General features: G+C 45.8%; 1 long non-coding RNA gene across 2 annotated transcripts in view; it reads left to right on the top strand.

Moving 5' to 3' along the window:
• The window catches only part of LOC309650740, a 31422-nt gene extending 7384 nt beyond the window's left edge, over positions 1-24038 (top strand). Inside the window, exons 2-4 of one of the 2 annotated variants that reach the window (XR_014257695.1) lie at positions 21521-21632; positions 23110-23358; positions 23608-24038. This is a non-coding gene — a long non-coding RNA (uncharacterized lncRNA). The other variant, XR_014257696.1, reaches the window with a different exon arrangement.
• The last annotated feature ends 1800 nt before the right edge of the window (positions 24039-25838 follow it).

Below are 25838 nucleotides of genomic sequence, written 5' to 3'. Positions count from 1 at the left end.
TTTGGGTGACAAAAGATTAGGGTCATAGTCAAACCCAATTTACAACAAAGTTAAACCCCCGTGATTAACCTGTTTTTTGGAAAGCCCTCAGAGAAGCCCCCTGAGATCATGCCTGGTTTTATTATCCTCATGTGGGAACTGGAGGCCAAGTTGGGAAGAGAGCCTACCTAAGGTCACAAGTGATGGACGTAAAGCTTAAACCTGGTGTTTTGATCTCCTGCCATGAAATCATCGAGTTTTAGAGCTGGAAAGGGCAACAGAGTTGTCCAAAGAGCACAGAACTTGCTCCTCTGTAAAATGAGGTGATAATCCCTGCCCCTCTTCCCCTGCTGATTGCTGTAGAGATTACATGAAACCAGGGATCTGAGAACCCTTGGCTGGAGTGACCAGTGATTTGGGACCTTCCGGTCCCAGGCTCGTCTTGCTCCACTGCCGTTCTGTGTAGGGAGAAAGCAACTCACAAAAATGGAAACAAGCTGGTCCTTAGGCTTTCCCAAACTTCAGCGCACAGCTTCAGGGTCAGTTGTTGTGTTTGTTTAAAAAGCAGATTTCTCGGTTCCATTCTGGACTATGGAATTTGAGTCTCTAGCCAAGAAGAAGCCTAAGTGCCTGTTTTTAAAAATCCCCTCTCCCCACTGCCAAATATGATTAATGATGCACACTGCCCTTGAGAACCAAGGTTAAACCAAGAATTGTTCAAGTCACCTCTGAGGAGAGGAAGGTGGAATAGAGGCAAAACACAACTGGCACGGATGGCCCATGAAGGATTCTGTGTCGTCGCAGCCAGGTGGGCAGTTTCCCTGCTTTTTGGGGAATGAGGGCCATTGGAGGATGAACGCGTTAGGGGAACCACTGGCCGAAGCCACCTGCCCTGACCAGGCAAGATAGTAATCACTTGCATGAGTTCTCTTAACAGGAGGTCCTGGTAAGGAACGTGGAACTAACAAGCTACCACCAACCGGAAGGATTTGGGAAAGGTCAAAAGGAGAGAGGAGACGCCAGCCCCTATGTCCTACCAACCTCCCAGAATCCTTCTTGCCGTAATTCATCTTGGCTGAGCCATGCTCGAGACACCAGGAAGGATCCTGCGTCAGAGTGATTGGCCAGAGTCAACCCGGAAACTAACCCCATCACCATAAAACCCGAGACTGCGAGCCATGTGGCAGAGCAGTTCTCCCGTGTTCCCTTACCCCACTGGCTCTCCACCCGGGCGCCCCTTCCCATTAAAGTCTCTTGCTTTGGGCTTCCCTTGTGGCACAGTGGTTAAGAATCTGCCTGCCAGTGTAGGGGACATGGGTTCGATCCCTGGTCTGGGAAGATCCCACATGCCATGGAGCAACTAAGCCCGTGCACCACAACTACTGAGCCTGTGCTCTAGAGCCCGCGAGCCACAACTACTGAGCCCGCATGCCACAACTACTGAAGCCCGCATGCCTAGAGCCCGTGCTCCGCAGCAAGAGAAGCCACTGCAATGAGAAGCCCACACACTGCAACGAAGAGTAGCCCCCGCTCGCCGCAACTAAAGAAAGCCCGCTCGCAGCAATGAAGACCCAACACAGCCAAAAATAAATGAATAAAATAAATAAATTTATTTTAAAAAAATAGGTTTAAAAAAAAAAGTCTCTTGCTTTGTCAGCATGTGTGTCTCCTCGGACCATTCATTTCCAAGTGTTAGACAAGAGCCCACTCTTGGGCCCTGGGAGGGGTCCCCCTTCCTGCAACATAAGGGTGGAGCCAGGGTGGGAAGCACAGAACAGATCCACAAGGGATGCGTTCCAGGAAACGAGAGCCTTGCAGTTTTCTGTTCCTTCGCACATCCACTCTTTGGCCCTCCGCTGTTGAAGGCATGACTAAGGATCAGGAAGTCACTATTAGACTTCTCTTCCTTTGTCTTGTGCTCCTGTCCCAGATCTTTTCCAGTCTGGTCTGAAATCATCCCAGTTAGGGCAAGGTTCCTCCGAGTTCAAGTATCATCATAACCTAGAGCTTATTATCAAGACTATAGATTTTCTGTAGCACAGGGAACTCTGCTCAATATTCTGTAATAACCTAAATGGGAAAAGAATTTGAAAAAGAATAGATACATGTATATGTATAACTGAATCACTTTGCTGTACACCTGAAACTAACACAAGATTGTTAATCAACTATATTCCAATATAAAATAAAAATTAATGGACTTCCCTGGTGGTCCAGTGGTTAAGAATCTGCCTTCCAATGAAGGGGACACAAGTTCAATCCCTGGTCAGGGAACTAAGACCCCACATGCCGCGGGGCAACTAAACCCGCGCTGCAACTACTGAGCCTGCACGTCCTGGAGCCCGTGTGCCGCTACTGAGACCCAAGGCAGCCAAATAAATAAATAAATAAATAAATAAAATAAAAATGTAAAGAAGACTATAGATTTTCTGAATCCGCCCCAGATTCTGTATTTTAACAAGTTCTCCAAGCAATGCTTGTGTCTAACAGAATTTGAGAGTCACCAAAATACAAATCTATCTTGAAGACAAGCAGACGCTTCCCAGGAACGTAAAGTGATGAACAGAACTGGGGCTGAGGAGCAGCAGCCAGCTGGAGGGTGAGTGGTTGGAGAGCAGCATGATTAAACGAACACACTCCTGGGAGCGGGGTTTTCATGGAGAGAGAAGTAACGAGAGTGCATTAGAGTGTGGAGTCCTTAGGGGGGCAATGCTGCAGTGAGAGGCATTGGCCAGACCCATAATCTGAAGCCCCCAGACTCTTGTCTGTTGGAAGATGAGGATCCCGGAGGTGGGAGGGGGGCCAGAGCGCAAGAAGAAAGTGTGAGCCAGCCCCCAAAGACCAGCCCTCAGAAACATTTTTCAGGAGCTGACCCCTTGTAGGTTTCCTCTCCCTGGAGGTCAGAGGCAGTTATCTTGAATTATTTTCTGTTGATGTCCGGTCTTGCCCCTTCTCACCCAGACTCCTCATTGTGGACATGGTAGAGCTCCAGAGAAAATGCAAGTCAGATGAAGTGAGGGCCTTGGATGCTGTTATGGGCCATTTTAGGTCTTGGTGATGTAGAGCAGGGAAGAGTAATTTTCCCTCTACTCTTCTAAGTTCTCTGCTGGGAACTCTGTAGCAGAAGACAAATTAACAAGAGAAAAACAAACAGATGTTTATTAACATGTTTACCTCATGTATACATGGGGAATAACCAGGGGAAAAGTGAGTAACTCAAAGAGGTGGCTTAGAATTCAGACTTAGATACCATCTTCAGCTTAAGACAAAAGAAAGGTGTGTGGGGACTTCCCCGGTGGTCCAGTGGTTAAGACTCCACGCTGCCAATGCAGGGGTCGCGGGTTCAGGGGTGCGGGTTCGGTCCCTGATCGGAGAACTAAGATCCCACTTGACACGTGCCATGGCCAAAAGATTAAAAAAAAAAAAAAAAAAAGGAAAAAGGAAAAGCATCGTGATAAACAAGAGTAAGGTTATGCAGATTTCTGTCAACACCTTCTCCATTGATAAGATTGTCAGGATTTAGTGCCACCCTTCTTTTCCTGGCACAGAGAGGGAGACACCACTACAAATGGAGATTTCCTCTATAAATGTACATTTCTCTTGCCAAAGGGTAATTGTGGCTCTGCTTCTAGAGTTTCTCCTCTGTGTGCTGTTTCTCAAAATAACCCTTGTGCCTAAGAGGCATATTTTGGGGTGGCATAGTCTACCACTCTTCAGTGACAGTTTTGGAAAAACCACACCCAGTGACCTCACTTGATGTTTTCCAAAAGGCTACATTTGCCATGAGGAGTCTTTGGAAAGCTACAAGCACACCTGGAAATTCTTTGCATCCAATTTTCATAGGTGACACTGCTCATTCAAAGGTAAATTTCAAATGCCACTGCTTTTTCTTATTTCTGATTTTTTTCCCCATTGCCTCATTTACTACAGGCATTCACTGTTTCCTATTATCAGATGTGGGGCAGGAGCCACAGACTTAAGAGGAAAAAAGGGGAGTGGGTACTTCTTCCAAGGGGAGCCTTTGGCTCCTTGGCCTCTGCTTGTCCGAGGTCATTTTGATCTGCTTAAACGAAAGCAGCCGTGCAGAGAGATTTACTCCTGACAACACTTTCGCCCTAATAACCGTATTGCATTTCAAAACGGTTGTCCCACTCTCCTGGCCATTCCTAACCAAGGCTCATTCCTGTTCTTGGACCCACCCTGGCAACGAAATGTGATCCAGAGCAGCCCCCTCAGATGGTACCCAGCCTGCTGCTGCCTGCTCTTTCATGCCTTTCTTTTTTTTTAATTAATTAATTAATTTTTTTTGCCGCACGGCACATGGGATCTTAGTTTCCCGACCAGGGATTGAACCCGTGCCCCCTGCATTGGAAGCGTGGAGTCTTAACCACTGGACCACCAGGAATCCCTCTTGCATGCCTTTTTAACCCTCCTCCTGCAAAGGCTGAGGAGTTCTCCCCGGGGCTGGACCACAGTCTGACCCCTACTGGCTGTCTCCCCACGACCAGCACAATGTGTGCAGCCAGCTGTTGACAGGGCTTTGCAGCTAAAACAGCCAGCTGCAGGGGGAGAGAATGATAGAAATGATAGACTCACAGGGCGTCTATCCCCAGGCATTCAATTAAACTATGTACACTGGGCAGGAAGTCAGGAGACCTGGGTCCAGGACGCAGCCCAACCGCTAAGCAGCTCTTTTCTCACCCATATAATAACAGTAGCTAATGTTTACTATGTGCCAGGGACTGTTATAAGTTATGTATTAACTCCTTTGTTCCTCCCAACAGTCTCTAAAGTGGATACAATTGTTCTACATGCTTATAAAATGAGGAAACTCAAAGAAGCCAAAGTAACTTGTTCAGAGTCAGTAACTAGTAAGTGATAGTTGACTCCAGAACTTGTACTCTTAACTACCATGCACACTGCCTCGGTTGAGATAGGAAAACACATATTTGCTACCTAGTGCTACGTAACAAATTACCGTGAAATTTAGTGGCACAAGAGCAATAAGCATTTATTATGACACAGTTTCTGGGAGTCAGGAATCAGGGAGTGGATTATCTGGGAGGTCCAGATTATTTGAAGTGTCTCATGAGGCTGCAGCCAAGATGTCTGCTGGGAGATTTCCCTGGCGGTCCAGTGGTTAAGAATCCGCCTTCCGAGGCAGGGAACCCAGGTTTGATCCCTGGTTGGCGTACTAAGCCCACACGCCACAGCTAGAGAAGCCCATGAGCCTCAACAAAAGATCCCGAGTGCTAAGAGCCAAAGCAGCCAAATAAATAAATAACTGGACTGGGGCTGGGGGATTTGCTTCCAAGATGGCGCCCTCACATGGAGCTGGTTGTTGGCTGGAGGCCTCAGTTCCTCATCACAAGAACTCTCCACAGACTGTTTGAGTGGCCTCAGGCTGTGGGCTTTTCCCAGTGCAAGTGTTCCGAGGGAGGGCAAGGCAGAAACTGAACATAGTGACTGAATCATGGAAGGCACGCACTGTTATTTGCATGAGATCATATTGGTTATGTTACCCAAAAACTGGGTTCGCCTCTTGGTGGATGTTCAAGCCGAAAGACACAACCAAGCCAAAGATCAGGAGAAGAAAGGATTTATTACCTGCAGCAAGTAAAGAGAACACCAAGGATCTTTCCCAAAGCAGTGTCTCTCCGAACAGCAAAATTGTGGAAGGTTTAAGCTAAGGGTACATGCATTCTCATGAAGGGCTTGGGCAGCGGACAGAGTCCAAACTTTAGTGGATTGAAGTCACAAAAGGTCATCGTCACCCCTTAGGTGCCATTGATTTGGTGGTTGAGCACCTCAGGCTAATCTTTACCATTGAAACAGAACTGGCAGTCTTTACAACTGATATATTATCTTTACTATTGTTAATTCTCTTGCCCGATAACAGTCCTTTGTCTCTGCATTCTTTTGTTCCCTTAAGACCATTAATTACTGTGACCTGTTCAAGGGCAAGCACTGTGGCCAGGCTTAGATCACGAAATGGCTTTGACCAAAAATGGCTTCTCGGACTTCCCTGGTTGCGCAGTGGTTAGGAATCTGCCTACCAATGCAGAAGACACGGGTTTGAGCCCTGGTCTGGGAAGATCCCACATGCTGCGGAGCAGCTAAGCCCGTGTGCCACAACTACTGAGCCCGTGTGCCACAACTACTGAAGCCTGCATGCCTAGAGCCCGTGCTCCGCAACAAGAGAAGCCACCACAGTGAGAAGCCCACACACCGCAACAAAGAGCAGCCCCCGCTCACCGCAACTAGAGAAAGCCCGTGCGCAGCAACAAAGACCCAACGCAGCCAAAAATAAAAATAAATTAATTAAAAAAATTTTTTTTTAAAAATGGCTTCTCTTCTGTCAAGAAAGCCATGCCTGGTTCTCTTTCTCCAGGGACCCCCTACCCTATCTGCTTATAGTGACACAGGTCGGCCCTATTCAGTGTGGAAAAGAACTACACAGAGAAGTGAATGCCAGGAGGTGGGACCGCTGGGGCCATCATGGAGGCTGGCTATGACAGATAGTAACATGCAGTTGGGAGGATCAAATCAAAGAATAGATGTAAACATGCTGTATGAGTTTGCCAGGGCAGCCGTACCACGAAGTGGGTGACTTCAAACAACAGAAATGTATCCTCTCACAGTTCTGGAGGCTAGAGGTCCAAAATCAAGTTGTCAGCCAGGCCATGTGCCCTCCGAAGGCTCTAGGGAAGAAGGCTTCCTTGTCTCTTCCAGCATCTGGTGGCTGCTGGCGATCTTTGGCATTTTTTGTTTTTTTTGTTTTTTTTGGCTTGCAGCTGCATCACTCCAATGTCTGCTTTGTATCACATGGTCTTCTTATAAGGACACCAGTCATACTGGATTGAGGGCCCACCCTAATCCAGTATGACCTCATCTTAACTTGATAACATCTACAGAACCTTGTTTCCAAACAAGGCTACGTTCACAGGTACCAGGGGTTAGGACCTCAATATATCTTTTTTGGGGAGTGGGGGGCTTAATTCAACCCACAGCACATGCTATGTAATGTGTAAAACCCTGTGTACATATGAGTTGGTATCGCCCTTGATTACAGTCGTATAGCAATAATGGGTGTCGATGGTTAGAATGGACAGCCTAGTCGATGGCATTGCCATTGTGATGGCAGCACAGGGAGACAGTTCTTTAGGTCACTTTATTTATTTATTATTATCTTTTTTAATTTATTTTTTTGGCCTTGCCGCCCAGCACGTGGGATCTTAGTTCCCTGACCAGGGATCGAAACTGCATCCCCTGCATTGGAAGCGCAGTCTTAACCACTGGACCGCCAGGGAAGTCCCAAGGTCACTTTAAAAGTCCTTGATGTCTCAGTCATTTTCCCAAGCCTTCACATTGGAACTTTCTCATGGGTTCCAGTGGGCTCTAGATTCTGGTCACAAAATTTGTCTATCAAATTCTTCCTTGGCTGTGCCAGGGGCATGGGGTACAAAAGAAACTGAGTCAGTCTCTGCCTCCAGACATGTGTAATCTAATCAGCAAGGTCAATATTAACCAGTCGCTGAGATACGGGGTGATATCAGTCACAGACGTACATTAAGTCCACGGGAATGAAGATGGGGGACTCCATGGACGCCAGGAATGAGGGTGGGAGAATAAGAAAAGAGGTGAGATTTGAGATGGGCCAGGAACTCTGAGAGGAATTCAAAGGCGGGAGGGAAAGGAATTCTAAGCAGAGAGATCGGCATGAAAGGAGACTTGGAGGCCATGGGGTCCTGGTGGGTTCAGAAAGCAACGAGTAACCCAATGTGGCTCATGAAAGGGACCGTGGGACTTCCCTGGTGGTCCGGTGGTTAGGACTCCCGTGCTTCCACTGCAGGGGAACTAAGAGCCTTGGTCCGGGAACTAAGATCCCACATGCCAAGCAGTGCAGCCAAAAAAGAAAAGAAAAGGGACCATGGAGGGAGAGAGGAGGACTGAAGGCTGGTGATGAGGTTGGGGCAGGACCACCGAGGCCTGACCTGGCCCCCAAAGGGGTGTCTCTTGGGATCCAGGGTTGGTGGTCCAGGTGGGAGAGGATGGGGAGCTGACAACACTGGTGGTGGAGAGGAGATGTCAGAAGCATGCCCTGTTCCATGGTGGAGTCAGAACTTCCAGAACTGATGACTGAACCACTGTGAGGAGGGTGAGGAGACTTGCAAGGCATCTATGGTGCCAGACTGGGTTAGATGGTCACAGATGCAGATGTCACAAACAGCAGCTCTCAGGCCCAATCCAGTCTACAGACAAGGTTCATTTTTTAAATTATTATTATTATTAATATTTATTTATTTAGGCCATGCTGCGGGGCTTGTGGGATCTTAGTTCCCTGAGCAGGGATTGAACCTGGACCCTTGGCTGTGAAAGCACGGAGTCCTAACCACTGGACCACCAGGGAATTGCCAGACACATTTCATTTTATCCACCCAATGTTTAAAATTTTCATTGATCACTAGAACTTAAAAATCAGATGTTATATGGAAATCTAGATTTCCAGCTTCTCTTAGAAAACTGGAAGATGTGGCCACGTTCCCACACAAGAGGCATCAGCTGGAGCCCTTCCGTTTGCCCCACTCTTCACCCCTCCCTATTGTCTCCCACACTCAGCCTTCTCTCATTTATGCTACCTGCCTGGCCCTGTCGGCACTGAAGTTTGCAGACCCTTTTTTCAAAACTCGTTGCCACTGCAGATGTCCGTGCTTCTGTGAAGCATCGTATTTTAGTTACACCAACTCCAGCTGCATGACGATTTCATTCCAAATCCGCACAAGATTTTTTAGGGGAAGGAGTTTTGGCCACCCTCTGCCAAAAAGTTGAATTATGAGGATTAGAGGGAGGTAACCTGAACTCTAGGGTCAAGAGACTGAGACGTCCGCCACACACACACAGGTCATTCATACTTTTGTTTATTTTTGTTTTAGGTGAACTTTCTGTAAGGAACTACGACAGATAGACAGCTCCTGTCTGCCTCCTGCCCTGATCTTTTGTCTGCTCTGGGTCTGGCTGTGACAAACAGGCATCATTCATCATCCAAGAGGTCCTGACCACACAGCTTCTGTCCTCTTGTTCCCACGAGGAACAGAGGAGCACTTCTGTTTGTCAGTTCTGCGTCTGATTCAGGAGTCATAAAATACAGTTACTGTCATGATAACAGCAGGTCCTGAACTGCCTCTCACCTCTGTGTTAGTTTCCTAGGCCTGCCATGACAAACTACAACAAACTTCGTGGCTTAAAATGACAGAGATTTACTTTCTCACAGTTCAGGAGGCTAGAAGTCCAAAATCAAGGTGTCAGCAAGGCCATGCTCCCTTTGAAGGCTCTAGGGAGAGGATCCTTCCTTGCCTTTTTTAAAATTTATTTTTCTTTCTTTCCTTGCCTTTTATAGCTCTGGTGACTCCAGGCATTCCTTGGCTGGTGGCAGCCTCGTTCCAATCTCTGCCTCTGGCTTCACAGCACCTGTGTCTCTGTGTCTTCTTTTCTGTCTCTCATAAGGACACTTGTCACTGGATGTAGGGCCCATCCCAATCCAGGATGATCTCATTTCAAGATCTTCGTCTTTTATTTTTGGCTGTGCCATGGGGCTTGCGGGATCTCAGTTCCCCAACCAGCGACTGAACCCAGGCCACGACAGTGAAAGCGTTGAATCCTAACCAGTAGACCACCAGGGAACTCCCTCAAGATCTTTACCTTAATTATATCTGCAAAGACCCTTATTCCAAATAGGGTCACATTCTGAGGTTCCAGGGGAATGAATCTTTTCTTGTTTGTTTGTTTGTTTGTTTGGCTGGGGAGAAGGGGAGGTAGAGACACCATTCAACCCACTAACTGCCCCCCGCCAACCCAGTCTCTTCCAGTTATCTATTGCTGTGCAGCAAATAACCCCCAAACTTAGTGACTTCAAGCAACAGCCGCCATCTTCTTATCTTTCATGGTTTCTTTGGGTTAGGAATTCGGAAAAGGCTTGGCTGGGCGGTTCTCCCCATGTGGGCTGATTTGGGCTTCCTCACAGCATGGCTGCCAGGGGACGTCACACTACTCATGCAGAGCAAGGCGGAGAGCTTGCATTTGGTGACCTAGCTTCCAGAATCCCCGAGGGCCACTTCCACGTGCTCTGTCCTTGGAGACAGTCGCAAGAGCCCGCCCTGCCCCTGGGTTCACAGCAGCTCTCTGCAGAAGTGCATCTCCCTTTACAGGGACAGAGACAGGCTCAGCAAGGTAAGTAACTGCCAAGTTATTACAACTAAGGGCAGAACTCTGGAAAGTAAATTTAGGGCCCATAATTATAACACATATGTTGCACCTGTGGTCACTTTCTCTTCCCCAGTTTTCTGTTCCTTTGACCTGGGAAAATGGGCCTGACCGAGCCCCAAACTGCTATCTGGATGGTTTGGGGACAATCAGGGTACAGCGCGAAGGAGGGCTGTGGACAGGTAGTTAGCCAGGTGACTTGGCTCTCAGCTCTGGCTCTGCTGCTTCTATTTGTGTGGTCTTGTGTCCTTTCCTGTTCAGGAACAAAAGGAATGATGCCTGCCTTGCTCTTTCATGGTTGTCACGGATAAAATGATGTTCAGTAAGTTAGCATGCTTGCTAAGCTATTTAATGCTCTTCAAACAAAAAGTGTTGTATGTCTCTTTGAGCTCCTCAGAGTGCCACAGACCTCCTAGCTGCTTTACAGATATTTGTTGATTTTAATGTAAAGATTTCCTACCAATCCTAGGAGGAGCAGCACCACCCAACAACTCAGCCTCGTAACCAGGGCCGGTTACCAGGGACACCACTGGGCCAAATCATCAATGAGGAATCATGGACTTGGAGTATGGGGTGGGGGGGTTCAGTTGCCCCAAAGTAGCCAGTGAATAAGACTGGGGTTACTCTTTCAGAGTAAACAAACTACTGCCAAATGTAGAGGCTTAAAACAATATTTTTATCTCTCATGGTTGTGTGGGTTGATGGGGTTCAATTGGCCCATTCTTCCTCGGCCATGGGAGCAGGGCCTCTATGCAGCTGTATCAGAGAGCACCTGGGGCTGTGGTCTTCTGAAGGCCCAGCTGGGCTGGATGTCAGAGGTGGAAGCTCAGGGCTCCCCCACGTGGCCTCTCTGTCCAGCGGTATGTCCCTGGCTTCCTTTTTTTTTTTTTTAAATTAATTAATTAATTAATTTTTGGCTGTGTTGGGTCTTCATTGCTGCGAGTGGGCTTTCTCTAGTTGAGGCGAGCAGGGGCTACACTTCGATGTGGTGTACGGGCTTCTCATTGCGATGGCTGCTCTTGTTGTGGAATGTGGGCTCTAGGTGTGCGGTCTTCAGTAGTTTTGGCACACAGGCTTAGTTGCTCCGTGGCATGTGGGATCTTCCCGGACCAGGAATCAAACCCGTGTCCCCTGCATTGGCAGGCAGATTCTTAATGTCCCTGGTTTCTTTTTCTTTTTCAATTTTTGAATTTTGTTTTATTTATTTTTTATATAGCAGGTTCTTATTAGTTATCCATTTTATACATATTAGTGTATATATGTCAATCCCAATCTCCCAATTCATCCCACCACACACCCCCCGCCAATTTCCCCCCTTGGTGTCCATGCATTTGTTCTCTACATCTGTGTCTCTATTTCTGCCTTGCAAACTGGTTCATCTGAACCATTTTTCTAGGTTCCACATATATGCGTTAATATACGATATTTGTTTTTCTCTTTCTGACTTACTTCACTCTGTATGACAGTCTCTAGATCCATCCACATCTCTACAAATGACCCAATTTCATTCCTTTTTATGGCTGAGTAATATTCCATTGTATATATGTACCACATCTTCTTCATCCATTCATCTGTCGATGGGCATTTGGGTTGCTTCCATGACCTGGCTATTGTAAGTAGTGCTGCAATGAATATTGGGGTGCATGTGCCTTTTTGAATTATGGTTTTCTCTGGGTATATGTCCAGTAGTGGGATTGCTGGGTCATTCTATTTTTAGTTTTTTAATGAACCTCCATACTGTTCTCCATAGTGGCTGTATCAGTTTACATTCCCACCAACAGTGCAAGAGGGTTCCCTTTTCTCCACACCCTCTCCAGCATTTGTTGTTTGTAGATTTTCTGATTATGCCCATTCTAAGTGGTGTGAGGTGATACCTCATTGTAGTTTTGATTTGCATTTCTTTACTAGTTAGTGATGTTGAGCAGCTTTTCATGTGCTTCTTGGCCATCTGTATGTCCTCTTTGAAGAAATGTCTGTTTAGGCCTTCTGCCTAAAAGCTTTGCAAAAGCTTTTAAGTTTCATTAGGTCCCATTTGTTTATTTTTGTTTTTATTTCCATTACTCTAGGAGGTGGATCAAAAAAGATCTTGCTGTGGTTTATGTCAAAGAGTGTTCTTCATATGTTTTCCTCTAAGAGTTTTATAGTGTCTGGTCTTACATTTATGTCTCTAATCCATTTTGAGTTTATTTTTGTGTATGGTGTTAGGTAGTGTTCTAATTTCATTCTTTTACATGTAGCTGTCCAGTTTTCCCAGCACCGCTTATTGAAGAGACTGTCTTTTCTCCATTGTATGTCCTTGCCTCCTTTGTCATAGATGAGTTGACCATAGGTGCGTGGGTTTATCTCTGGGCTTTCTATCTTGTTCCATTGATCTATATTTCTGTTTTTGTGCCAGTACCATGTTGTCTTGATTACTGTAGCTTTGTAGTATAGTCTGAAGTCAGGGAGTATGATTCCTCCAGCTCCGTTTTTTCCCCTCAATACTGCTTTGGCTATTCGAGGTCTTTTGTGTCTCCATACAAATTTTAAGATTTTTTGTTCTAGTTCTGTAAAAAATGCCATTGGTAATTTGATAGGGATTGCATTGAATCTGTAGATGGCTTTGGGTAGTATAGTCATTTTCACAATATTGATTCTTCCAATCCAAGAACATGGTATATCTCTCCATCTGTTTGTATCATATTTAATTTCGTTCAACAGTGTCTTATAGTTTACGGCATACAGGTCTTTTGTCTCCCTAGGTAGATTTATTCCTAGGCATTTTATTCTTTCTGTTGCAATGGTAAATGAGAGTGTTTCCTTAATTTCTCTTTCAGATTTTTCATCATTAGTGTATAGGAATGCAAGAGATTTCTGTGCATTAATTTTGTATCCTGCAACTTTACCAAATTCATTGATTAGCTCTAGTAGTTTTCTGGTGGCATCTTTAGGATTCTCTATGTATAGTATCATGTCATCTGCAAACAGTGACAGTTTTACTTCTTCTTTTCCAGTTTGTATTCCTTTTATTTCTTTTTCTTCTCTGATTGCCGTGGCTAGGACTTCCAAAACTATGTTGAATAATAGTGGCGAGAGTGGACATCCTTGTCCTCTTCTTGATCTTAGAAGAAATGCTTTCAGTTTTTTGCCATTAAGAATGATGTTTCCTGTGGGTTTGTCATATATGGCCTTTATTATGTTGAGGTAGGTTCCCTCTATGCCCACTTTCTGGAGAGTTTTTATCATAAATGGGTGTTGAATTTTGTCAAAAGCTTTTTCTGCATCTATTGAGATGATCATATGGTTTTTATTCTTCAGTTTGTTAATATGGTATATCACATTGATTGATTTGTGTATATTGACGAATCCTTGCATCCCTGGGATAAATCCCACTTGATCATGGTGTATGATCTCTTTAGTGCGTTGTTGGATTCTGTTTGCTAGTATTTTGATGAGGATTTTTGCATCTATATTCATCAGTGATATTGGTCTGTAATCTTTTTTTGTAGTATCTTTGTCTGGTTTTGGTATCAGGGTGATGGTTGCCTCATAGAATGAGTTTGGGAGTGTTCCTTCCTCTGCAATTTTTTGGAAGAGTTTGAGAAGGATGAGTGTTAGTTCTTCTCTAAATGTTTGATAGAATTCACCTGTGAAGCCATCTGGTCCTGGACTTTTGTTTGTTGGAAGATTTTTAATCACAGTTTCAATTCCATTACTTGTGATTGGTCTGTTCATACTTTCTATTTCTTCCTGGTTCAGTCTTGGAGGTTATACCTTTCTAAGAATTTGTCCATTTTTTCCAGGTTGTCCATTTTATTGGCATAGAGTTTCTTGTAGTAGTCTCTTAGGATGCTTTGTATTTCTGTGGTGTCTGTTGTAACTTCTCCTATTTCATTTCTAATTTTATTGATTTCAGTCCTCTCCCTCTTTTTCTTCCTTCCTTCCTTTCTTTCTTTTTTCTTTCTTTCTTTCATTTTTAAATTTTTGGCTGTGTTGTGTCTTCGTTGCTGCATGAGGGCTTTCTCTAGTTGCGGCGAGTGGGAGCTACTCTTCGTTGCGGTGCACAGGCTTCTCATTGTGGTGGCTTCTCTTGTTGTGGAGCACAGGCTCTAGGTGCACGGGCTTCAGTAGTTGCGGCATGCGGGCTCAGTAGTTGTGGCTCATGGGCTCTAGAGCACAGGCTCAGTAGTTGTGGCGCACGGACTTAGTTGCTCCGCGGCATGTGGGATCTTCCCGGACCAGGGCTCAAACCTGTGTCCCCTGAATTGGCAGGCGGATTCTTAACCACTGAGCCACCAAGGAAGTCCCCCCTCTTTTTCTTGATGAGTCTGGTTAATGGTTTATCAATTTTTTTTATCTTCTCAAAGAACCAGATTTAGTTTTATTGATCTTTGCTATTGTTTTCTTTGTTTCTATTTCATTAACTTCTGCTCTGATCTTTATGATTTCTTTCCTTCTGCTAACTTTGGGTTTTATTTGTTCTTCTTTCTCTAGTTCCTTTAGGTGTAAGGTTAGATTGTTTATTTGAGATTTTTCTGGTTTCTTGAGGTAGGCTTGTATAGCTATAAACTTCCCTCTTAGAACTGCTTTTGCTGCATCCCATAGGTTTTGGATCGTAGTGTTTTCATTATCATTTGTCTCTAGGTATTTTTTGATTTCCTCTTTGATTTCTTCAGTGACCTCTTGGTTATTTAGTAAAGTATTATTTAACCTCCATGTGTTTGTGTTTTTTACGGTTTTTTCCCTGTAATTGATTTCTAATCTCATAGCACTGTGGTCAGAAAAGATGCTTGATATGATTTCAATTTTCTTAAATTTACTGAGGCTTGATTTGTGACCCAAGATGTGTTGTATCCTGGAGAATGTTCTGTGTGCACTTGAGAAGAAAGTGTTATCTGTTGTTTTTGGATGGAATGTCCTATAAATATCAATTAAATCTATCTGGTCTCTTGTGTCATTTAAAGCTTGTGTTTCCTTATTAATTTTCTGTTTGGATGATCTGTCCATTGGTGTAAGTGAGGTGTTAAAATTCCCCACTATTTTTTTTTATTAAATTTTTATTTATTTATTTATTCATTTTGGGCTGCATTGGGTCTTTTTTCTTTTTATCTTATTTTATTTTATTTTATTTTTAAGTTCCCCACTATTATTGTGTTACTGTCAGTTTCCTCTTTTATAGCTGTTAGCAGTTGCCTTATGTATTGAGGTGCTCCTACATTGGGTGCATATATATTTATAGTTGTTATATCTTCTTGGATTGATCCCTTGATCATTATGTAGTGTCCTTCCTTGTCTCTTGTAACATTCTTTATTTTAAAGTCTATTTTATCTGATATGAGTATTGCTACTCCAGCTTTCTTTTGATTTCCATTTGCATGGAATATCTTTTTCCATCCCCTCACTTTCAGTCTGAATGTGTCCCTAGGTCTGAAGTGGGTCTCTTGTAGACAGCATATATATGGGTCTTATTTTTGTATCCATTCAGCAAGCCTGTGTCTTTTGGTTGGAGCATTTAATCCATTCACGTTTAAGGTAATTATCGATATGTATGTTCCTATTACCATTTTCTTAATTGTTATGGGTTTGCTTTTGTAGGTCCTTTTCTTCTCTTGTGTTTCCCACTTAGAGAAGTTCCTTTAGCATTTGTTGTAGAGCTTTTTTGGTGGTGCTGAATTCTCTTTGCTTTTGCCTGTCTGTAAAGCTTTTGATTTCTCTGTTGTATCTGAATGAGATACTTGCTGGGTAGAATAATCTTGGTTGTAGGTTCTTCCCTGTCATCACTTTAAGTATATCATGCCACTCCCTTCTGGCTTGTAGAGTTTCTGCTGAGAAATCAGCTGTTAACTTTATGGGAGTTCCTGTGTATGTTATTTGTCGTTTTTCCCTTGCTACTTTCAATAATTTTTCTTTGTCTTTAATTTTTGCCAGTTTGATTACTATGTGTCTCGGTGTGTTTCTCCTTAGGTTTATCCTCTATGGGACTCTGCATTTCCTGGACTTGGATGGCTATTTCCTTTCCCATGTTAGGGAAGTTTTCAACTATAATTTCTTCAAATATTTTCTCGGGTCCTTTCTCTCTCTCCTCCTTCTGGGACCCTTATAATGCGAATGTTGTTGCGTTTAATGTTGTCCCAGAGGTCTCTTAGGCTGTTTTCATTTTTTTTCATTCTTTATTCTTTATTCTGTTCCGCAGCAGTGAATTTCACCATTCTGTCTTCCAGGCCACTTATCCGTTCTTCTGCCTCAGTTATTCTGCTATTGATTCCTTCTAGTATAGTTTTCATTTCAGTTATTGTGTTGTTCATCTCTGTTTGTTTGTTCTTTAATTCTTCTAGGTCTTTGTTAAACATTTCTTGCATCTTCTCGATCTTTGCCTCCATTCTTTTTCCGAGGTCCTGGATCATCTTCACTATCATTATTCTGAATTCTTTTTCTGGAAGGTTGCCTATCTCCACTTCATTTAGTTGTTTTTCTGGGGTTTTATCTTGTTCCTTCATCTGGTACAAAGTCCTCTGCCTTTTCATTTTGTCTATCTTTCTGTGAATATGGTTTTCCCTCCACAGGCTGCAGAATTGCACTTCTTCTTGCTTCTGCTGTCTGCCCTCTGGTGGATGAGGCTATCTAAGAGGGCTGTGCAAGCTTCCTGATGGTGGGTAGAGCTGGGTGTTGCTCTGTTGGGCAGAGCTCAGTAAAACTTTAATCCACTTGTCTTCTGATGGGTGGGGCTGGGTTCCCTCCCTGTTGGTTGTTTGGCCTGAGGTGACCCTGCAATGGAGCCTACCTGGCTCTTTGGTGGGGCTAATGGAGGACTCTGGGAGGGCTCACACCAAGGAGTACTTCCCAGAACTTCTGTTGCCAGTGTCCTTGTCCTTATGGTGAGACACAGCCACCCCCCGCCTCTACAGGAGACCCTCCAACACTAACAGGTAGGTCTGGTTCAGTCTCCTGTGGGGTCACTGCTCCTTCCCCTGGGTCCTGATACACACACTACTTTGTGTGTGCCCTCCAAGAGTGGAGTCTCTGTTCCCCCAGTCCTATCGAAGTCCTGCAATCAAATCCTGCTAGCCTTCAAAGTCTGATTCTCTAGGAATTCCTCCTCCCGTTGCCAGACCCCCAGGTTGGGAAACCTGATGTGGGGCTCCTTCACTCCAGTGGGTGGACTTCTGTGGTATAAGTGTTCTCCAGTTTGTGAGTCACCCATCCAGCCGTTATGGGATTTGATTTTATTGTGATTGTGCCCCTCCTACCATCTCATTGCGGCTTCTCCTTTGTCTTTGGATGTGGGGTATCTTTCTTGGTGAGTTCCAGTGTCTTCCTGTCGATGATTGTTCAGCAGTTAGTTGTGATTCCGGTGCTCTCGCAAGAGGGAGTGAGTGCACGTCCTTCTACTCCGCCATCTTGAACCAATCTCCTGTCCCTGGCTTCTTAAGTGGCAGCTCACAACTCCAAGAGCAGGTAGAAATGGCCGGTCGTCTCAAGAGTTGGGTGTGGATATGGCTCAGCATCCCTTCTGCCATATTCTCTTGGTCGAAGCAGCCACAAGGCAGCGTGGCTACAAGGGAGTGGAGAAATGGACTCTACCTCCCAATGGGGCAGTGGTATGAACATAGGAGGGCAGGAATTGATGGCCACCATCTTTTTTTTTTAGTTAATTAATTAATTAATTTTTGGCTACACTGGGTCTTTGTTGCTGCACGCGGGCTTTCTCTAGTTACATCTAGCGGGGGCTACTCTTTGTTGTGGTGCGTGGGCTTCTCAATGCGGTAGCTTCTCTTGCTGTGGAGCATGGGCTCTAGGCTTGTGGGCTTCAATAGTTGTGGCATGCGGGCTCAGTAGTTGTGGCTTGAGGTCTCTAGAGCGCAGGCTCAGTAGTTGTGGCACATGGGCTCAGTTGCTCTGTGGCATGTGGGATCTTCCCGGACCAGGGCTCGAACCTGTGTCCCCTGCGTTGGCAGGCGGATTCTTAACCACTGTGCCACCAGGGAAGTCCCTGGTCACCATCTTTGAGACAAGCTACCACTCGGATTAAGGGACAGTCCCACTACTCAGGCTCCTGAGCTGTCCAGCTTAGAAGGGCTGTTGCTATGACAACAGCCTTTGGTGAAGTGTGGGGACAGGAAGAAACCTCTCAATCGAAAAGCTGCTGGGAAACCTTAGTCCCCTCCCTTGTCACCCAGGTGCTGCTGGCTTGCCCTGGACAACGGGAATCCTGGTAGAGCACAGGCCCTGGGGCACCAAGATCAGAGCCACAACATAGAGGTCTATACATGGCCACCATCTAGCCTGGTTTTATTCCCACATCCTGACCACAGCTCTGACCTAGAAGTTGAATGGCTTCATGGGAGTGGTTTCAGATTGTCTGCTGGACAGCTGTGCAGGCACAGGCCCTGATGTGGGGGTGGTGAGGGCAGCTTGAAGTGGAAGAGGGAAGCCGACCAAACACTGCATTCATTGAATGCGCCATCTTTCTTTAATAAAGAACTTGTCACCAGCCCCGTTTATTTGCAGTTCTCAGGCAGAGAGGAGATGGATCCTTGCTTGGCCAGCCTCGCCTCCCATTTATTTCCTGACTTCACCCCTATTCCTGGCTCCTAGCAGTGGCGTCCCTTAAACTTGCATTACACTCCCTGGCTTTCCAAACCCACCCTGGACCACCAGGGGATTTCTCCCTTCCTGCATCTTTTCCCTGTCCCTTCTCTTATCCTATTAACATCATTGTGGACCTCAGAGTGTGCCGGGCACCTGGACACCAGGAACTACCCTCAAAAGTTCACACATGGTGTGTTAATTTCCTGTAGCTGCTGTAACAAATTATCACAAACTGGGAGCCTTCAAAGAACAGAAATTTAATCTCTCACAGTTCTGGGGGCCAGAAGTCTGAAATCCAGGTGTCGTCAGAGCCACACTCTTTCTGAAGGCTCTAGAGAAGGGTCCTTCCAGCCTCTCCCAGCTTCTGGATGCTGCCGGCAATCCTTGGCTTGTAGGCACATCACTCCAGTCTCTGCCTCCATCTCCACATCACCATTGTCCCTAAGTCGCCTGCCATGTTTCCTTTTCTGGTTCTTACAAGGACACTCTCGTTTGATTTAGGGCCCATCTTAATACAGTCTGATCCCATGTCAATCCTGACTGTGATTTTGTCTGTGAAGACCCTATTTCCAAATAAGGTCATGACCTGGGTTTCCAGGTGAGTGGATGTGAATTTTTGAGAGACACCATCTAACCCAGTACACGGGGGCACTGGGATATACACCCAACAACCCCCAAAGAATCTGTCCTTTCCTGGGAAAGACTGGCAGGTGTACAAGAGACAGGCTCAGAGGCAACTCCCTCTTCCTCCCCAGAAAGTGAAAACGCAGTTATTCCAATGGAGCTGCTTCCCTGCCCACTGCCTGCAGACGTTCCGCAGCTCCCTTGCCCACTCCCATCCTTTTTTTTCTTGTACATTTCTTCTTGTATATCATGCTTCCCTTTAAAAAAAACCCTTTATTTGTTTTTATTGAACTATAGTTGATTTACAGTGTTGTGTTAGTTTCAGGTATACAGCAAAGTGATTCAGTTATACATACATATATAGCTATTTCTCTTTCAGATTCTTTTTTCACACTTCCCTTTTGACTATAACTAACTCTGTGTGCCCTGGGGTGAATTATTACTTCTCTGAGACTCAGTTTCCTTACCTGTAACATGGAGATAATAAGAGCTACCTCATAGGGTTGCTATGAGCATTAAATAAGATTTAACCTAGCAGTTCCTAGTACAGGTCTGACACATGGAAGATGCCCATTGAGTAAGTTAACAGCCATAGCTGCAGGTACGGCCCTGCCCCCAAAATGTTAGTTGTTAAATGCTTTGCATGTATTATCTGATCTAAACCTCAGGGCTCCAGGAACCAAGGACTGTTTTTATCTCCATTTTATAAATCAAGGAAAGTATAAAGCTTAGAGAGATTAAGTAACTTGCTCAAGGTCATTTGGTTAGTAAGTGACAGCAACTCTGAGACTTGAACCCATTTTTTCCCACAGCAGCTTGATCCTAAGCCCCATGGTCCCTCCTCAGGCTTCCAGCTTTTTCTCTAGACTCACATACCCCCTGCAGAAGGGTCACTCCTTGTTCATCTCTGTAAGTAAGGGGCCTACCTTGGTGATTTATGGAGCCACAAACACTTGTTCACTGGGGAGATATCTGATCAGGTTTAATTAAATTGGGCAAAGGTGAAGTGATTTCCGGGGTCGGGGTGGAGGGCTCAGTTCAGCAAACATCTGCTTCCTCTCCCCCCATACAAACTCTGCTCTCTGCAGTGATGGACATCTGGGCTCTTGAGGGATACTGCAGGTCCAGAGTTTAGGGAGGATGGCCAGTCTTAAAGGCTGCTCATACCTGCCTGAGCAGGGGTCTGGTGAATTACAACAGGGGTCAGCAAACTACACTCCACAGGCCAAATCCGGCCCTTGGCCCATTTTTATAAATAAAGTTTTATTGGGACACAGCCACAGCCATTTGTTGATGTATTGTCTGTCTGTGTTCATGCCGCAATGGCAGAGTTGAGTAGTTGTGATGGAGACCACATGGCCACAAAGTCAAAAGTCTTTGCTCTCTGGTCCTTTACAAAAACTGTTGGCGGGCTTCCCTGGTGGCGCAGTGGTTAGGAATCCGCCTGCCAATGCAGGACACGGGTTCGAGCCCTGGTCGGGGAAGATCCCACATGCCGCAGAGCAACTAAGCCCAAGTGCCACAACTATTGAGCCTGCACTCTAGAGCCCATGAGCCACAACTACTGAGCCCATGTGCCGCAACTGCTGAGCCCGTGTGCCACAACTACTGAAGCCTGCGCGCCTAGAGCCCGTGCTCCGCAACAAGAGAAGCCACTGCAATGAGAAGCCTGCACACCACAACGAAGAGTGGCCCCTGCCCTCTGCAACCAGAGCAAAGCCCACGTGCAGCAACAAAGACCCAATACAGCCAAAAAAAATAAAATAAAATAAATAAATTTATAAAAAAACATAAAAAACAAACTGCTGGCTCCTGAATTAGGGAAGCCCTCAAGCTGCCCTCTGCATGATGACTTCTGTTTGGGCTGATAGAGGAGATTTGTGTTTTGAGTAAGCGACAGTCTGTTGGAGGGGATGTTTGGGTGTCTCTCCCAACCTGATGGGCTGGACTTGTTCAGAATGAGAGCGGGTTGAGGTCTTAAGTGGTGCTGACTCAGGACCTGGGTTGTTTCTTACTCCTGCCCTGAGCCGTTGGTCACTGGGCAGCTGCAGTCCCCAGCAGAGAACCACCAGTTCCCTCTGTCCAACAGGTCCTGGGCAGCCCAGGAGGAATGAATAGAACTTGTTCCCAGCACATGAAGAATTTCCGGTGAGCTGCTGTCACTTACTAACCAAATGACTGCGGAGCCTGAGGGACAGGAGGTAAATTCCGGAGGGGTGAGAGCCACTGTTACTTGAGCTCAGTGTGACCGGGTGTACTCAGCTCGCTGGAGGGGCCTGGGCTCCCTGCCATCCCCGCCTCTCTCCCACTTCTTCGGAGTCATCCTGGGGACCTGCCCTCCTATCATGAGCAGAGTGACAGTGGGTGGGGACCGCCCCTGTTAGGAACAACAGTAGTCTCCTTATCAGGTCCCTTTTCTTGCTCCTGTGGTCTCCTGGGTTCTCCATGGACCGTGCCCCCAGCCACTTTCCCAGACCTGGGAGGGGCTGTGAGCAAGGAAGTGCTTGTCCTGGGCGGACTCCAGCCACATGGGGAAATTCACACCCACACCCACGTGCGAGGAGCTTCAAACAGCAAATAAACAAGTACAAATGCACACGGCTCCATTCCTCCTCACTTCCTGGTGAAGGTGTGCCAGCCCCCGGCTGTGCCCTTGGGCACTGAATACAGTTGGCCAAGGCTGGCCCCAGTGTCTGCTGAGCCATCAGTATGCCCAGAACCCGCAGCTGCAAGCTGGCTTCTTGGGATGATGGCCCTGGCGCCCAGCTCCCTTACTCTGGTGGGCTGCTGTCCCGGCAACGGATTTTTTTAAACTGTGTTCCGTGCTGACTCTATTCTGTTCTGTATCATCCTTCTCTCTGGCACCACAGCTCCTGCCTGCAAGCTGGTCTGGCCAGACAGCGAGGGAGAAACACATGTCCCATACCTGGGAGCTCAGAGGGAGGAAGGAGGAGCCACACCTCTAGCCCCCACCTCCCCTGGAACCCAGGTTCCACCCCAGCTGATCTCATTGGCATCCACAGCTGGGCCAACCGACCCCCACACAGGCATAGCAGAGTAGCTGGCAGCTTAACAAGGCTGGAAACTCTTTGAAGACCACAAAATACATTATTACAGTAACATATTTAGTCACTGTAAACATTTCTAAACTCTTTTTTTAATCACGAAAGGAATTCATAATTGTTAAAAAGAAATTTGAAACAAGATCAGAGTCGTTTGAAGACGAGGCATGTCCCTGATCTCTCTTCTCCACTTCCCCCTTCCATTCCCTACAGGAGTCAGTTTGGGCTGTAGCTTTCCAGATGTTTTCTGTGCTTGATCATTTGAACCTCACCACAATTCCACGAGACGGGCAGGGCCGTTAGCATAGTGGACAGTTTACAGGGGAGCAGCATGGGCCCCAGGTCTAGCGCAAGGGCAGAGGACTTGGGAGTGGAGGGGCTGAAGGACAGCGAGGGCTCCAGTCCCAGGAAGGAGGCCATGCGGAGAGGGTGGTCCCGACTCCGGGCTCCAGGGGGACCAGTGGAGCAGGCGGGACCTACTCCCACTTCAACTCTGCTCTTAGCTTCCGTGTTGAGCTGCAGCCTTGTCTATTCTAGAAATCAGAGAATTGGGACCTACTCCCACTTCAACTCCGCCCTTAGCTTCCGTGTTGAGCTGCAGCCTTGTCTATTCTAGAAACCAGAGAATTGGAGGGCAGTATATTCAGACCTGACAATCACAGAAGAAGACCACACAGATTCCCTCTCCACTTTAGTTCTTTGACCTTGATGAAAAACATGTTTCCAATGGGTAAGTAATATCTTGCAGGTGAAGTCAGAAGTGTTGTGATCATTTTGCTGTCAAAGAGTGAACAGACTTGGCCTTGCAGCCTAGAGGGGAGCATTCAGCAGTCTGTGAATCTTTTTGTAACCACTTACCAACTCAGTGAGTAAAAGAAAGCAAATTTGCATTCCTTGTGTTCCTCAGGTAAAATACAATCTGTTATCCCAGGAAGCAGGTGAATGTCCGGTTTTGAGTTTTTCTATAAATTTCGCATTTCTCCCACCCTTAGAACCCCCTCAAAGTCTGATCTGAGTGTCAAAGTCCTACCTAGAACAAAGAGAGGTGGGGTAGCACAAGTCTATACCTGGTGGTATAATAAGAAATATATTTGGTCTTTGTCTTCTGTTCTAGACACAGAGCTCCTGAAACGCTTTTAATTTCCTAAGTGACAGGAGTATCTTTTGTGATTCGTAACAAGCCCTTTGGAACACAACTGAGTTGGTGCTGATGAGGTGACCTAGGGTGGGATCCCTACATAGCCTTTGGATGGGGCTGGTCACCAGGAAGACCAAGCGAATAGAAGGTTGCAGCTTTCAGCTCCATCTACCACTGGGGAGCAGAGCTGGAGATAAGCTGCAGAAAAACTCTTGAACAACAAACTTGATGAGCTTCTGGAGTGGTGCCTTCACGTGCCAGGAGGATGGTGCACCCCAGATCCACAGGGACAGAAGCTCCTGAGCTTGGCGCCCTTCGGGACTTCACCCTATGTACTTCTTCATCTAGTGGTTCATTTGTATCCTTTGTAATGTCTTTTGTAATAAACCAGTATTCTACTAAGTAAACTGTTTTCCTGAGCTCTGTGAAGTGCTTTAGCCAATTAATCAAACCCAAAAAGGGAGTCATGGGAACCTCGGATTCATAGCTGGATGGTCAGAAGTACATGTAATAACATGGACTTGCAACTGGTGTCTAAAGCGGGGGTGGGGATGGCGGGGTGGGAGTTGGGTGGGACTGAACCCTTACGCTGTGGGATCTGATGCTATCTTCCGGTGGATAATGTCAGAACTGAGCTAAAGTTGTAGGGCACTCTGTTGGTGTCCTCTGGGGACTGGAGAATTGCTTGGTGTGTTGGAAACACTCCAGATCTATAAAAACAAGGAAAGATTGTATAGAGACAAGATGTTTGTAAAATTTATATGGACAGGCAAAGGAATCGGAATAGCCAAAACAATTTTGAAAAAGAAGAATAAAGTGGTAGGACTTAAAATCATTCTACCCAACTTTATTTTTTTTTTAAATAGATTATTCAGTTTTTTAAAAATTTATTTATTTATTTGGCTGTGGTGGGTCTTCGTTGCCGTGCGCGGGCCTTCTCTAGTTGTGGCGAGCGGGGGCTACTCTTCGTTGTGGTGCACAGGCTTCTCATTGTGGTGGCTTCTCTTGTTGCAGAGCACGGGCTCTAGGCGCGCGGGCTTCAGTAGTTGTGGCTCTTGGGCTCTAGAGCGCAGGCTCAGTAGTTGTGGCGCACGGGCTTAGTTGATCCGCGGCATGTGGGATCTTCCCCGCCCACGGCTCGAACCCGTGTCCCCTGCATTGGCAGGCGGATTCTTAACCACTGCACCACCAGGGAAGTCCCTACCCAAATTTAAGACATTATAAAACCACAGTTATGAAGAAAATGTGGTGTAAGCAAACAGGCAGACATCATCAGTCGATGAGACAGAACAGAGAATCCAGAAACAGACAAAAACACAAGGGGCAAAAGTAATACCTTGGAAGAGGATGGTCTTTTCAACACTTGGTGCTGGAATAATTGGACATTCATATGCAAAAAAAGGGGGGACCTAAAATTCACACTTTGTGCACAAATTAACTCAAAATGGATCATAGATCTAAATGTAAAACTATAAAATTTTAGAAGAAAACAGGAGAAACTCTTCATGACCTGGAGTTAAGCAAAAGAGTTCTCACACATGGTGCCAATTGCACAATACAGAGAAAGAAAAACATCACAAATTAGACTTCATCAAAATTAGAATATAACACACCATGTGAATATAAGACAGAATGACCTCCACCACCTCAAGCTGTCCTGGAACTAGTAGCTGCCTCTCAAGTACTGGAGTTATTCCTTTCCATTATGGAGGTGGGGAGTACATACTTTAAACTGTATTTTCTTTTTCAATAGGTCATATATTCACACAGTTCAAAAGTTTAAAGTTACAAAAAGGTATATAATGAAAATGTGTGCTTCTAGAAAACCGATGAAACTGGTTTCTTGGGTATCCATCCAGAGAGATTCTTCAGTACATACAACCAGACAAGCATATGTACTGTTTTTCTTACCCTTTTTTACCCAAATTGTAGCATACCATTTCATTCACTCATCGAGAATTGAAACCAGATAGCCTCATAACCTGTTCTTCTCCTGCTTTGCTTTTCTTGCGTTTTCCCACATTACAATGCATCTGGGTGTGTTTCCATATCCATACATCCATGGTTCTAATTCTTTGTTCTGGCTGCTGTATTCCATCACCTGGGCATACCATGAGTGCGGACCTATGGAGGATACCTCCAATCTCTTGTCATTCTTACAAACAATGCCACTTGTCATTTCACCAATGCACAGGCACAGCTAGACG

Source organism: Balaenoptera physalus (assembly GCF_965194825.1).
Source record: "Balaenoptera physalus genome assembly, chromosome: 20".
Taxonomy (NCBI): domain Eukaryota; kingdom Metazoa; phylum Chordata; class Mammalia; order Artiodactyla; family Balaenopteridae; genus Balaenoptera; species Balaenoptera physalus.
The sequence above is the reverse complement of the archived record's forward strand: the minus strand, read 5'-3'. Positions and strand labels throughout refer to the sequence as shown.